Below are 13,658 nucleotides of genomic sequence, written 5' to 3' on the forward strand. Positions count from 1 at the left end.
TTCTTCCTTCTTTTCATTTCTACTCTTATCCTCTTCTTGGAGCTAAATTAGCTAAGTATGTCTTTTTCGAGCTAAATGGGCTAATTATGTAATTTTAGAGGAAAACAAGCTAAGTATATAATATTCATGAGCTAACCAAGGTTCTTATGCCATTTTGAGCTTATTATGTCATTTTGCAGCTAAATGGGCTAAGTTATGATCTAACCAAGGTTATTATGATGTTTTTTACCTAAATAAGATTATTATGTCATTTTTGGGGTAATTAGCGAAGGATCTCTTTGTTGGAGATAATAAGGTACGTGCAAGAATAAAGAGAAGAAGCTAGAAGAGAAGAAGAAGGAGAAGAAAATGAAGAAGAAGAAGAAGAAGAAGGAGAAGGAGAAGGAGGAGGAGAAGGAGGAGGAGGAGAAGAATAAGGAGAAGAATAAGGAGAAGAAAAAGGAGAAGAAGGAGGGCTCCTTCTGCTTCTAATCCTCCTTCTCCTTCTTCTTAACATCTTCTTCTCTTCTTCTTCTTCTTCCTTCTTTTCATTTTTCGACTTTCTTCTCCTCAAGTACTCTTCTTGGAGCTAAATTAGCTAAGTATGTATTTTTGGAGCTCAATGGGCTAATTATGTCATTGTTGGGGAAAATAAGATAAGAATAATATGAAAGAGGAGAACAAATAGGAGGAGGAGAAGAAGAAGGAGAAGAAGGAGGAGAAGTAGGACTCCTTCTCCTTGTTCTCGTCCTTCTCCTTCTTCTTCTCCTTCTTCTCCTCTTCTTGTTCTCTTCTTCTTTTTCTTCCTTCTTTTCATTTCTCCTCTTCTCCTCTTCTTGGAGCTAAATTAGCTAAGTATGTCTTTTTGGAGCTAAATGGGAAAATTATGTCATTTTAGAGGAAAACAAGCTAAGTATATAATATCCATGAGCTAACCAAGGTTCTTATGCCATTTTGAGCTTATTATGTCATTTTGGAGCTAAATGGGCTAAGTTGTGAGCTAACCAGGGTTCTTATGATGTTTTTACCTAACTAAGCTAATTATGTCATTTTGGAGGATAATTAGCTAAATATGTCTTTCTTGGGGAAGATAAGCTACGTACAAGAACAAAGAGAAGAATCTAGAAGAGAAGAAGGAGACGAAAAATAAAAAGAAGGAGGAGGAGGAGTAGGAGGAGAAGGAGAAGGAGAAGGAGGAGGAGAAGAAGAAGAAGAAGAAGAAAAGAAGAAGATACGAAGAAGGAGAAGAAAGAGGAGACAACAAGAAGGAGAAAAAGAAGGAGAAGAAGGAGGGCTCCTTCTCCTTCTTCTCCTCCTTCTCCTTATTGTTCTCTTCTTCTTCTTGTACCTTCTTTCTTCTCCTCTTGTCCTCTTCCTAGAGCTAAATTAGCTAAGTATGCCTTTTTGGAGCTAAATGGGCTAATTATGTTATTGTTGGGGAAAATAAGGTAAGGAGAATATGAAAGAGGAGAAGAAAGATGACGAGGAGAAGAAGAAGGAGAAGAAGAAGGAGAAGAAGGAGGAGAAGTAGGACTCCTTCTCCTTATTCTCCTCCTTCTCCTTTTTTCTCTTCTTCTTCTTATTCCTTCTTTTCATTTCTCGTCTTCTCGTCTTCTTGGAGCTAAATTAGCCAAGTATGTCTTTTTGGAGCTAAATGGGCTAATTATGTCATTTTAGAGGAAAACAAGCTAAGTATATAATATTCATGACCTAACCAAGGTTCTTATGCCATTTTGAGCTTATTATGTCATTTTGGAGCTAAATGGGCTAAGTTATGAGCTAACCAAGGTTCTTATGATGTTTTTACCTAACTAAGCTAATTATGTCATTTTGGAGGATAATTAGCTAAGTATGTCTTTGTTGGGGAAAATAAGCTACGTACAAGAAGAAAGAGAAGAAGCGAGAAGAGAAGAAGAAGGAGAAGAAAGAGAAGAAGGAGGAGGAGGAGGAGGAGAAGGAGAAGGAGAAGGAGGAGTAGGAGGAGAAGAAGAAAAGAAGAAGAGAAGAAGAAGTAGAAGAAGGAGAAGAAGAAGGAGAAGAATGAGGGCTCCTTCTCCTTCTTCTCCTCCTTCTCCTTCTTCTTCTCTTATCTTCTTCTTCCTTCTTTTCATTTTTCCTCTTTCTTCTCCTCTTTTCCTCTTCTTGGATCTAAATTAGCTAAGTATGTCTTTTTGGAGCTAAATGGGCTAATTATGTCATTCTTGTGAAAAATAAGGTAAGGAGAATATGAAAGAGGAGAAGAAATATGAGGAGGAGAAGAAGAAGGAGAAGAAGGAGGAGAGTAGGACTCCTTCTCCTTCTTCTCCTCCTTCTCCTTTTTTTCTCTTCTTCTTCTTATTCCTTATTTTCATTTCTCCTCTTCTCATCTTCTTGGAGCTAAATTAGCCAAGTATGTCTTTTTGGAGCTAAATGGGCTAATTATGTCATTTTAGAGGAAAACAAGCTAAGTATATAATATTCATGAGCTAACCAAGGTTCTTATGCCATTTTGAGCTTATTATGTCATTTTGGAGCTAAATGGGCTAAGTTATGAGCTAACCAAGGTTCTTATGATGTTTTTACCTAACTAAGCTAATTATGTCATTTTGGAGGATAATTAGCTAAGTATGTCTTTGTTGGGGGAAAATAAGCTACGTACAAGAAGAAAGAGAAGAAGGAAGGAGAGAAGAAGAATGAGAAGAAAAAGAAGGAGGAGGAGGAGGAGGAGGAGAAGGAGAAGGAGAAGGAGGAGGAGGAGAAGAAGAAGAAAAGAAGAGGAGAAGAAGAAGGATAATAATTGTGTCTTTTTTAGGTAAATGGGCTAATTATGTCATTTTGGAGCTAAATTAGCTAAGTATGCCTTTTCGGAGCTAAACTAGCTAAGTATGTCATTTTGTAGCTAAATTATCTAAGTATGTCTTTTTTGAGCTAAACTAGCTAATTATGTCATAAATGAACTACAGAAAACTTACCATCATAGTCATCAAGGACGAGAAGCACTAGGGTTGCTCGCGGCGGCTTCGTTTGGAGACGGTTGCCATGTAGAAGGGTCGTGTGATGCCGCTCGGGAGTTATTGTGCAGAAAATATATTTTGCAATGTCTCAGTTAGCATGACGACACTCAAATTTTAATACTGGTTTATAATGACCATTGAAATGAAACTCACCGTGCCAATCGCAGAGACGACGGGCATCGGCGGAGCGGTTTGACCGGTCTTCTCGCACACAGACTGCACATTTGGTTTTGAAGAGTCGGTCATATTAGTTAGTAATGAAACAGACATTACACACATTATTTGGCTAATGTAAAAAAGAAACTTACCACAATAAGCTCGTACGAGGCCATGTGACCCGCCTCATTCCGGACCCTCTCCTCCTCAATCAACCGAGCCGTGGTCCGGTCCCTCTCCTCAAGAGCACCCTGAAGAGAAGCTTGGCTTGCAAATCTCTTTTTCTCAAGAGCATCCTGGTTTTCCGCTCTCTCTTTCTGAAGAGCAACCTACAACACCATTCCTCGTTACCACAGTAATGATCGATGGCCACACACACAATGAAATGGATGAAATTTTTCTGAGTCCATACAATTAACCTCGATGGCAAGATCGACTCGCCATGGACGAGGCATTATCTCACCAGAGGAGCTCTACTGGCACGCCTTGATCTGCGGTAGAGTGAGTGGACAACGTATTCTCCCATCTCCAACGGCTGTCGAGCCATGGGGCCCCCCGCCACCAGATATCATCACTAGCTCTGGATCAAAAGGTTCCTCGCTCGGTTTAAACTCCTCACCTTTCCAAGCGTTCCCCACATCCCTGTATTTCACGAGCTTGTGGTGGGATGAGATATTGGTGATGTTCTTTGGATCATCCAGGTCAGACTAAGAGAATGCCTTCGCCTTCTTCTAGGAGGCAGTATGGGCAATGCCATAAAGGTCGTATAACTCTGGCATCTCCGTCTTATTGTGATGCGCCTAAAAGAGAGGAGAAAAATATTAGTAAGGGGCTAGAGCTAGCATGAAGAATGAATTGCATGAACCATGAAGCAAACCACATACCTAGTTTCGTCTGAACTGAAGTAAGTTTGCGCTGCCTTGATGGTGTGGCAGACCAACCATTTGGCTACGCCGATCCTTCACATTGTCGTGGACGGCTCGACAGTTGTATGTGCACCACTCATCCACCAACGCCTCCTAACAATCCATCTTATCCGCACACCATCTCGGGGGCACCTATAAGTTATTAGAAATAATTTTGAGTGCTAATCCTATGAATCAAATCAAGAAAACTACGTACAAGGCCTTAAGAATAGGTAATTACCCTCATGTACTACTCCTTCTTCAAATACTTTGCACGACACTCCTTCTTCTCCTTCTTAATACCACGCATGGCGTAGTAGTCTTGAATAGCCTATGGCCCAGCCTCATGGCGTAAGTTCTGTAATAACCACCTACACTCGTCCTCGAGAACCTTGGCCGCCTCCTCCTCATATCCCTCCTCACACCTATAGAAGGTCTGCAATCAAACGAGACAACACCGATTAGTACAATAATTAGCTATATTGTTAATTTTAGATTGTGTAAAACGTCTTCGAAGAAATGATCTTGCACACAAACATGAACAATAGCCCAAACGGTAGGATTATGACCAAGAATATGCATTTTCATCTTATGCTTCCAACTAGCAAAGTTTCTAGCATCATAATATGGACATTTTATGGTGATAATTTCCCTTACTAGACACCATACTCTCCTACGTTGTGAAACCAATGCAATGGAGACCAAAGCTCTGACACCACTTGTAGGATCCGAAGTATGTATGGCGGCGGGGGGGGGGGGTGATGAGACTACTTGACCAAATAAAAACTTAGCCTTTTCCCAATTTTAGTTATGGGCTGGTTTTAGCAATTATGACAAGTCAAGTTCATCCTACACATGCATATGTATGAGTATAGAAGTGGAAAGTAAAGACATGCAAATATAGTGTAGATGGTAGGTAAGGAAGATGAAATGCAATGGTTGACACGAAAATTTTGGCGTGGGTCCGATAGGTGGTGATATCGTACGTCCATGTGAGTGCAGACTTCTACCAAAGGAGGGTAACGGCCCTCAGAGTCCACAGAGGGGTCCATCCATAAGGGGCCCACGAATAAGCGGCCTTGTTTATTCAAACATGGCTTACTTCCACACAGGACTAGCCTCACTCACGGTAGATCTTCACGAAGTAGGCGATCTCCTTGCCCATACAAACTTCTTGGTTGAACTCCACAACATGAAGTAGGAGGCTCCCAAGCGACACCTAACCAATCTATGAGGCACCACCCTCCAAAAGGTAATAGATGTGTTAGAACGATGAACTCGTTTCTCTCGTTCTTCAAAATATAGTCTCGTCAACAGTCAATCACTCTCTCACAGATTTCTCATTGGTAGGAGAGATTGATTCTGTGGAAAGCAACTTGGGGAGGCTAGAGATCATGTTTGAAATTGTTGGATTGGAATATCTTGATCTCAATACATGAGTAGGTGGCTCTCTCTTAGAAAAAAGGATCTGGCAAGTGTGTGTGTTTGTGTTCTAAGTGCTTCCTCTATGAGTGAGAGGTGGAAGGGTATATATAGGCATCCCCCAAAATCCAGCCATTTCAATATAACCATTCGATGACACCGAAAAGAATCTCAGTGGTACGGAGTTGCTCTAAATGTGGCAACTTTTGAATTCACGGTGAGACCTATATATGAATCTTTGTGGTACCGACACGATGACCTTGTGTAGTTTCCCAAAATTGGTGGTAATGATTTCAATATTGATAATTCCGAATCTTGAAACTGGGACAACAGAAAGGTAGTCACTGTCTTTCAGTGGCACCAATGTGAAACTTGGTGGTACCGAGAGATTAGGGTTTAGGAAAGGATTTGTCATTGAGAAAATTGGTAGGGCTGAGTGGGAACACTTGATGGTACCAATTTTGCTGGTTTGGCTTGGGATAGAGATATTTGTGGGAGAATGATTGAATATTTTTGGTGGTTATCTCTACGCACTTGACCAACCATTTCATCATAATACTTCAACCCCTTTAGAAGTATCACTACAGGAATCAGACACTTTGCCGTCTGCCATAACAGACGGCAAAGAGGTGTTCCACCGACGGCAAAGGTCTTTGCCATCTGCCTCCTGTCGGCAAAGTTCCTATGACTACTTTCGATGGCATAGGACCTTCTTTGCCGTCTATCTGCCGTAAGCGGACGGCAACGTCCTTTGCCGTTAGCCTTCGGTACTGAGCAGATGGCAAGCACTGTTAGACGGCAGCCGACACGTGACGCCTCCGTTAGGGATAACAGAGGCTTTGCCATCTGCCTCCCTCATCAGCTTTACCGTCTGCCTCTCGCCATTGTTTTTGCCGTCCTCCTATATGGGCCAGCCCTCAGTTGGCCAAGCCGGCTTCTCACACTCTATGCCGTCTGTGTTCCTCGGGCTCTGTGTCGTCTGCCTCCCTCAGGATCTGTGCCGTCCGCCAGATAGGGTAGCGGAGGACAAAGAGCCTATATGGGCCAGCTGCGGCTCCATCAGGTTGCACAGCTTGGTGCCACATGGCACCTTTGTTGTCTGCTGCCTGATGGAAAAGGCCTTTTCCATCAGCTGGTAGACGACAAAGAGCCCATATTGTCATAGTTTTGTTGTTTTAAGTTATTTCACAACACACACATATATATATAATTCATAGCATATATATGATATATAGTTCACAAGACATATATGATATACATATAAAGTTCATCAATGCTATTTGTTCATCAATGTACATCCCATATATTGAAAGAACCAACATATACAAAGTTTCACCCATATATATACATATACATATAGTTCCACATATATTGTTCATCCATATATACATATACATATAGTTCCACATTGTTCATGAACTCAAATGAAAACTAGAACTAACGCACTCCATCAATGCCAGCTTCCATGCATGTGGTACATCCAATCTGCAAAATGGGAATAAGAAAGTCAGAAGAAGAACAACAACAACATATGCCGTTTTTGAGCTTATTATGTCATTGTGGAGGAAAATAAGCTAAGTATATGACCTTTGTGACCAAAGTAAGCTAATTTTGTCCATTTCGATGGAAATAAGCAAACTATTTGACATTTATGAGGTAACAAAGGTTCTTATGCCATTTTTGACCTAACTAAGCTAAGTATATAATATTCAAGAGCTAACCAAGGTTCTTATGCCATTTTGAGCTTATTATGTCTTTTTGGATCTAAATGGGCTAATTATGTCATTGTTGGGGAAAATAAGGTAGGAGAATATGAAAGAGGAGAAGAAAGAATAGGAGATTAATAAGAAGAAAAGAATAACAAGGAGAAGAAGCAGGATAAGGAGAATGAGGAGAAGAAGTAGGACTCCTTCTCCTTCTTCTCCTCTTTCTCCTTCTTCTCCTCCTTCTCCTTCTTCTTCTCCTTCTTATTCTCTTATTCTTCTTCCTCCTTCTTTTCATTTCTCCTCTTGTTGTAGCTAAATGAGCTAAGTATGTTTTTTTGGAGCTAAATGGGCTAATTATGTCATTTTATAGGAAAACAAGCTAAGTGTATAATATTCATGAGCTAACCAAGGTTCTTATGCCATTTCGAGCTTATTATGTCATTTTGGAGCTAAATGGGCTATGTTATAAGCTAACCAAGGTTCTTATGATATTTGTACCTAACTAAGCTAATTATGTCATTTTAGAGGATAATTATCTAAGTATGTCTTTCTTGGGGAAAATAAGATACGTACAAGAAGACAAAGAAGAATCAAGAAGAGAAGAAGAAGGAGAAGAAAAAGAAGAAGGAGGAGGCGGGGGAGTAGGACGAGAAGGAGAAGGAGAAGGAGGAGGAGGAGGAGAAGAAGAAAAGAAGAAGACACGAAGAAGGAGAACAAGGATGAGAGAAGAACTAGAAGAAGGAGGGCTCCTTCTCCTTCTTCTCCTCTTATTTCTTCTTCTTCTTCTCTTCTTCTTCTCTTCTTCTTCTTCTTCCTTCTTTTCACTTTTCCTCTTTCTTATCCTCTTGTCCTCTTCTTGCTGCTAAATTAGCTAAGTATGTGTTTTTGGAGTTAAATGGGCTAATTATGTCATTGTTGGGGAAAATAAGGTAAGGAGAATATGAACGAGGAGAAGAAAGAGGAGGATAAGAAGAAGAAGGAGAAGAAGAAGGAGCAGAAGGAGGAGAAGTAGGACTCCTTCTCCTTCTTCTCCTCCTTCTTCTCGTTCTTCTTCTATTCTTCTACTCTTCTTCTTCTTCTTCTAACTTCTTTTCATTTCTCCTCTTCTCCTCTTCTTGGAGCTAAATTAGCTAAGTATGTCTTTTTCGAGCTAAATGGGCTAATTATGTAATTTTATAGGAAAACAAGCTAAGTATATAATATTCATGAGCTAACCAAGGTCTTATGCAATTTTGAGCTTATTATGTCATTTTGCAGCTAAATGGGCTAAGTTATGAGCTAACCAAGGTTCTTATGATGTTTTTACCTAAATAAGATAATTATTTCATTTTTGGGGTAATTAGCGAAGGATGTCTTTGTCGGCGAAAAAAAGGTACGTACAAGAATAAAGAGAAGAAGCTAGAAGAGAAGAAGAAGGAGAAGAAAAAGAAGAATAAGAAGAAGAAGGAGGAGGAGGAGAAGGAGAAGGAGAAGGAGGAGGAGGAGAAGAATAAGGAGAAGAAGAACGAGAGAAGAAGAAGGAGAAGAAAAAGGAGAAGAAGGAGGGCTCCTTCTGCTTCTAATCCTCCTTCTCCTTCTTCTTATCTTCTTCTTCTCTTCTTCTTGTTCTTCCTTCTTTTCATTTTTCGACTTTCTTCTCCTCTAGTCCTCTTCTTGGAGCTAAATTAGCTAAGTACGTATTTTTGGAGCTAAATGGGCTAATTATGTCATTGTTGTGGAAAATAAGATAAGAATTATATGAAGGAGGAGAACAAAGAGGAGGAGAAGAAGAAGAAGGAGGAGAAGGAGGAGAACTAGGACTCCTTCTCCTTGTTCTCGTCCTTCTCCTTCTTCTTCTCCTTCTTCTCCTCTTCTTGTTCTCTTCTTCTTTTTCTTCCATCTTTTCATTTCTCCTCTTCTCCTCTTCTGGGAGCTAAATTAGCTAAGTATGTATTTTTGGAGCTAAATGGGAAAATTATGTCATTTTAGAGGAAAACAAGTTAAGTATATATTATTCATGAGCTAACCAAGGTTCTTATGCCATTTTGAGCTTAATATGTCGTTTTGCAGCTAAATGGGCTAAGTTATCAGCTAACCAAGGTTCTTATGATGTTTTTACCTAACTAAGCTAATTATGTCATTTTGGAGGATAATTAGCTAAGTATGTCTTTCTTGGGGAAGATAAGCTACCTACAAGAAGAAAGAGAAGAATCAAGAAGAGAAGAAGAAGGAGACGAAAAAGAAAAAGAAGGAGGAGGAGGAGGAGTAGGAGGAGAAGGAGAAGGAGAAGGAGGAGGAGGAGAAGAAGAAGAAGAAGAAAAGAAGAAGATATGAAGAAGGAGAAGAAGGAGGAGACAACAAGAAGGAGAAGAAGAAGAAGGAGAAGAAGGAGGGCTCATTATCCTTCTTCTCCTCCTTCTCCTTGTTGTTCTGTTCTTCTTCTCTTCTTCTTCTTCTTCCTTCTTTACATTTTTCCTCTTTCTTCTCCTCTTGTCCTCTTCCTGGAGCTAAATTAGCTAAGTATGCCTTTTTGGAGCTAAATGGGCTAATTATGTTATTGTTGGGGAAAATAAGGTATGGAGAATATGAAATAGGAGAAGAAAGAGGAGGATAAGAAGAAGGAGAAGAAGAAGGAGAAGAAGGAGGAGAAGTAGGACTCCTTCTCCTTCTTCTCCTCCTTCTCCTTCTTCTTCTCCTTCTTCTTCTCTTCTTCTTCTTCCTTCTTCCTTATTTTCGTTTCTCCGCTTCTCCTCTTCTTGGAGCTAAATTATCTAAATATGTCTTTTTGGACCTAAGTGGGCTAATTATGTCATTTTAGAGGAAAACAAGCTAAGTATATAATATTCATGAGCTAACTAAGGTTATTATGCCATTTTGAGCTTATTATGTCATTTTGCTACTAAATGGGCTAAGTTATGAGCTAACCATGGTTCTTATGATGTTTTTACCAAACTAAGCTAATTATGTCATTTTGGAGGATGATTAGCGAAGTATGTCTTTATTGGGGAAAATAAGCTACGTACAATAAGAAAGAGAAGAAGCAAGAAGAGAACAAGAAGGAGAAAAAAATCAGAAGAAGGAGGAGGATGAGGAGGGGGAGGAGGAGAAGGAGAAGGAGGAGGAGGAGGAGACGAAGAAGGAGGAGAGAAGAAGAAGGAGATGAAAAAGGAGAAGAAGGAAGGCTCGTTCTCCTTGTAATCCTCCTTATCCTTCTTCTTCTCTTCTTCTTCTTCTTCTTCCTTCTTTTCATTTTTCCTCTTTCTTCTCCTCCAGTCCTCTTGTCGGAGCTAAATTAGCTAAGTATGTGTTTTTGGAGCTAAATGGTCTAATTTTGTCATTTTTGGGGAAAATAAGGTAAGGAGAATATGAAATAGGAGAACAAAGAGGAGGAGAATAAGAAGATGGAGAATAAGAAGGATAAGAAGAAGGAGAAGAACGAGGAGAAGTAGGACTCCTTCTCCTTCTTCTCGTCCTTCTCCTTCTTCTTCTCCTTCTTCTCCTCTTCTTCTTCTCTTGTTCTTCTTCTTCCTTCTTTTAATTTCTCCTCTTCTCCTCTTCTTGGAGCTAAATTACCTAAGTATGTCTTTTTAGAGCTAAGTGGGCTAATTATGTCATTTTAGAGGAAAACAAGCTAAGTATATAAATGCATGAGCTAACCAAGGTTCTTATGCCATTTTGAGCTTATTATGTCATTTTGGAGCTAAATGGGCCAAGTTATGAGCTAACTACGGTTCTTATGATGTTTTTACCTAAGTAAGCTAATTATGTCATTTTGGAGGATAATTATCTAAGTATGTCTTTGTTGGGGAAAATAAGCTACGTACAAGAAGAAAGAGAAAAAGCGAGAAGAGAAGAAGAAGGAGAAGAAAGAGAAGAAGGAGGAGGAGGAGGAGGAGGAGGACAAGGATAAGGAGAAGGACGAGTAGGAGGAGAAGAAGAAAAGCAGAAGAGAAGAAGAAGGAGAAGTAGGAGAATAAGAAGGAGAAGAAGGAGGGCTCCTTCTCCTTCTTCTCCTCCTTCTCCTTCTTCTTCTCTTCTTCTTCTTCTTCGTTCTTTTAATTTTTCCTATTTCTTCTCCTCTTGTCCTCTTCTTGGATCTAAATTAGCTAAGTATGTCTTTTTGGAGCTAAATGGGCTAATTATGTTATTCTTGGGGAAAATAAGGTAAGGAGAATATCAAAAGACGAGAAGAAAGATGAGGAGGAGAAGAAGAAGGAGAAGAAGAAGGAGAAGAAGGAGGAGAAGTAGGACTCCTTCTCCTTCTTCTCCTCCTTCTACTTTTTTCTCTTCTTCTTCTTATTCCTTCTTTTCATTTCTCCTCTTCTCGTCTTCTTGGAGCTAAATTAGCCAAGTATGTCTTTTTGGAGCTAAATGGGCTAATTATGTCATTTTAGGGGAAAACAAGCTAAGTATAAAATATTCATGAGCTAACCAAGGTTCTTACACCATTTTGAGCTTATTATGTCATTTTGGAGCTAAATGGGCTAAGTTATGAGCTAACCAAGGTTCTTATGATGTTTTTACCTAACTAAGCTAATTATTTCATTTTGGAGGATAATTATCTAAGTAAGTCTTTGTTGGGGGAAAATAAGCTACGTACAAGAAGAAAGAGAAGAAGAAAGGAGAGAAGAAGAATGAGAAGAAAAAGAAGGAGCTGAAGGAGAAGGAGAAGGAGGAGGAGGAGAAGAAGAAGAAAAGAAGAGGAGAACAAGAAGGACAAGAATTATGTCTTTTTTAGGTACATGGGCTAATTATGTCATTTTGGAGCTAAATTAGCTAAGTATGCCTTTTCGGAGCTGAACTAGCTAAGTATGTCATTTTGTAGCTAAATTATCTAAGTATGTCTTTTTTGAGCTAAACTAGCTAATTATGTCATAAATGAACTAGGGAAAAATTACCGTCGTGGTCATCAAGGACGAGAAGCACTAGGGTTTCTCGCGGAGGCTTTGTTTGGAGACAGTTGCCGTGGAGAAGGGTCGTGCGATGCCGCTCGGGAGTTATTTTGCAGAAAATATATTTTGCAATGTCTCAGTTAGCATGATGACACTCAATTTTTAATACTAGTTTATAATGACCATTGAAAAGAAACTCACCGTGCCTATCGTAGAGAAGACATGCATCGGCGGAGCGGCTTGACCGGTCTTCTCGCACACAGACTGCACATTTGGTTTTGAAGAGTCGGTCATATTAGTTAGTAATAAAACATACATTACACACAGGATTTGGCTAATGTGAAAAAGAAACTTACCACAATAAGCTGTACATGGCCACGTGACCCGCCTCATTCCGGACCCTCTCCTCCTCAATCAACCGAGTCGTGGTCCGGTCCCTCTCCTCAAGAGCACCCAGAAGAGCAGCCTGGCTTGCCAATCTCTTTTTCTCAAAAGCATCCTGGTTTTCCGCTCTCTCTTTCTGAAGAGCAACATACAACCCCATTCCTCGTTACCACAGTAATGATGGATGGCCACACACACAATGAAATGGACGAAATTTTTCTGAGTCCATACAACTAACCTCGATGGCAAGATCGACTGGCCGTTGACGAGGCATTATCTCAGGAGAGGAGCTCTACTGGCGCGCCTTGATCTCTGGTAGAGTGAGTGGACAACGTATTATCCCATCTCCAATGGTTATCGAGCCATGGGGCCTCCCGCCACCAGATATCATCACCAGCTCTGGATCCAAAGGTTCCTCGCTCGGTTTAAACTCCTCACCTTTCCAAGTGTTCCCCACGTCCCTGTATTTCACGAGCTTGTGGTGGGATGAGATATTGGTGAAGTTCTTTGGATCATCCAGGTCAGACTGAGAGAATGCCTTCGCCTTCTTGTAGGAGGCAGTATGGGCAATGCCATAAAGGTCGTACAACTCTGGCATCTCCGTCTTATTGTGATGCGCCTAAAAGAGAGGAGGAAAATATTAGTAAGGGGCTAGAGCTAGCATGAAGAATGAATTGCATGAATCATGAAGCAAACCACATACCCAGTTTCGTCCGAACTGAAGTACGTTGGCGCCGCCTTGATGGTTTCGCACACCAACCATTTGGCTACGCTGATCCTTCGCATTGTCGTGGACGGCTCGACACTTGCCTGTGCACCACTCATCCACCAACGCCTCCTAACAATCCATCTTATCCGCACACCATCTCGGGGGCACCTATAAGTTACTAGAAATAATTTTGAGTGCTACGCCTATGAATCAAATCAAGAAAACTACGTACAAGGCCTTAAGAATAGGTAATTACCTTCATGTACTACTCCTTCTTCAAATACTTTGCACGACACTTCTTCTTCTCCTTCTTAATACCATACATGGCGTAGTAGTCTTGAATAGCCTAGGGCCGAGCCTCATGGCGTAAGTTCTGTAATAACTACCTACACTCGGTCTCGAGAACCTTGGCCGCCTCCTCCTCATATCCCTCCTCACACCAATAGAAGGTCTGCAATGAAACGAGACAACACCGATTAGTAAAATAATTAGCTATATTGTTAATTTTAGACTGTCTAAAAGAATAATTTACC

Source organism: Hordeum vulgare, chromosome 4H, assembly GCF_904849725.1.
Source record: "Hordeum vulgare subsp. vulgare chromosome 4H, MorexV3_pseudomolecules_assembly, whole genome shotgun sequence".
Taxonomy (NCBI): domain Eukaryota; kingdom Viridiplantae; phylum Streptophyta; class Magnoliopsida; order Poales; family Poaceae; genus Hordeum; species Hordeum vulgare.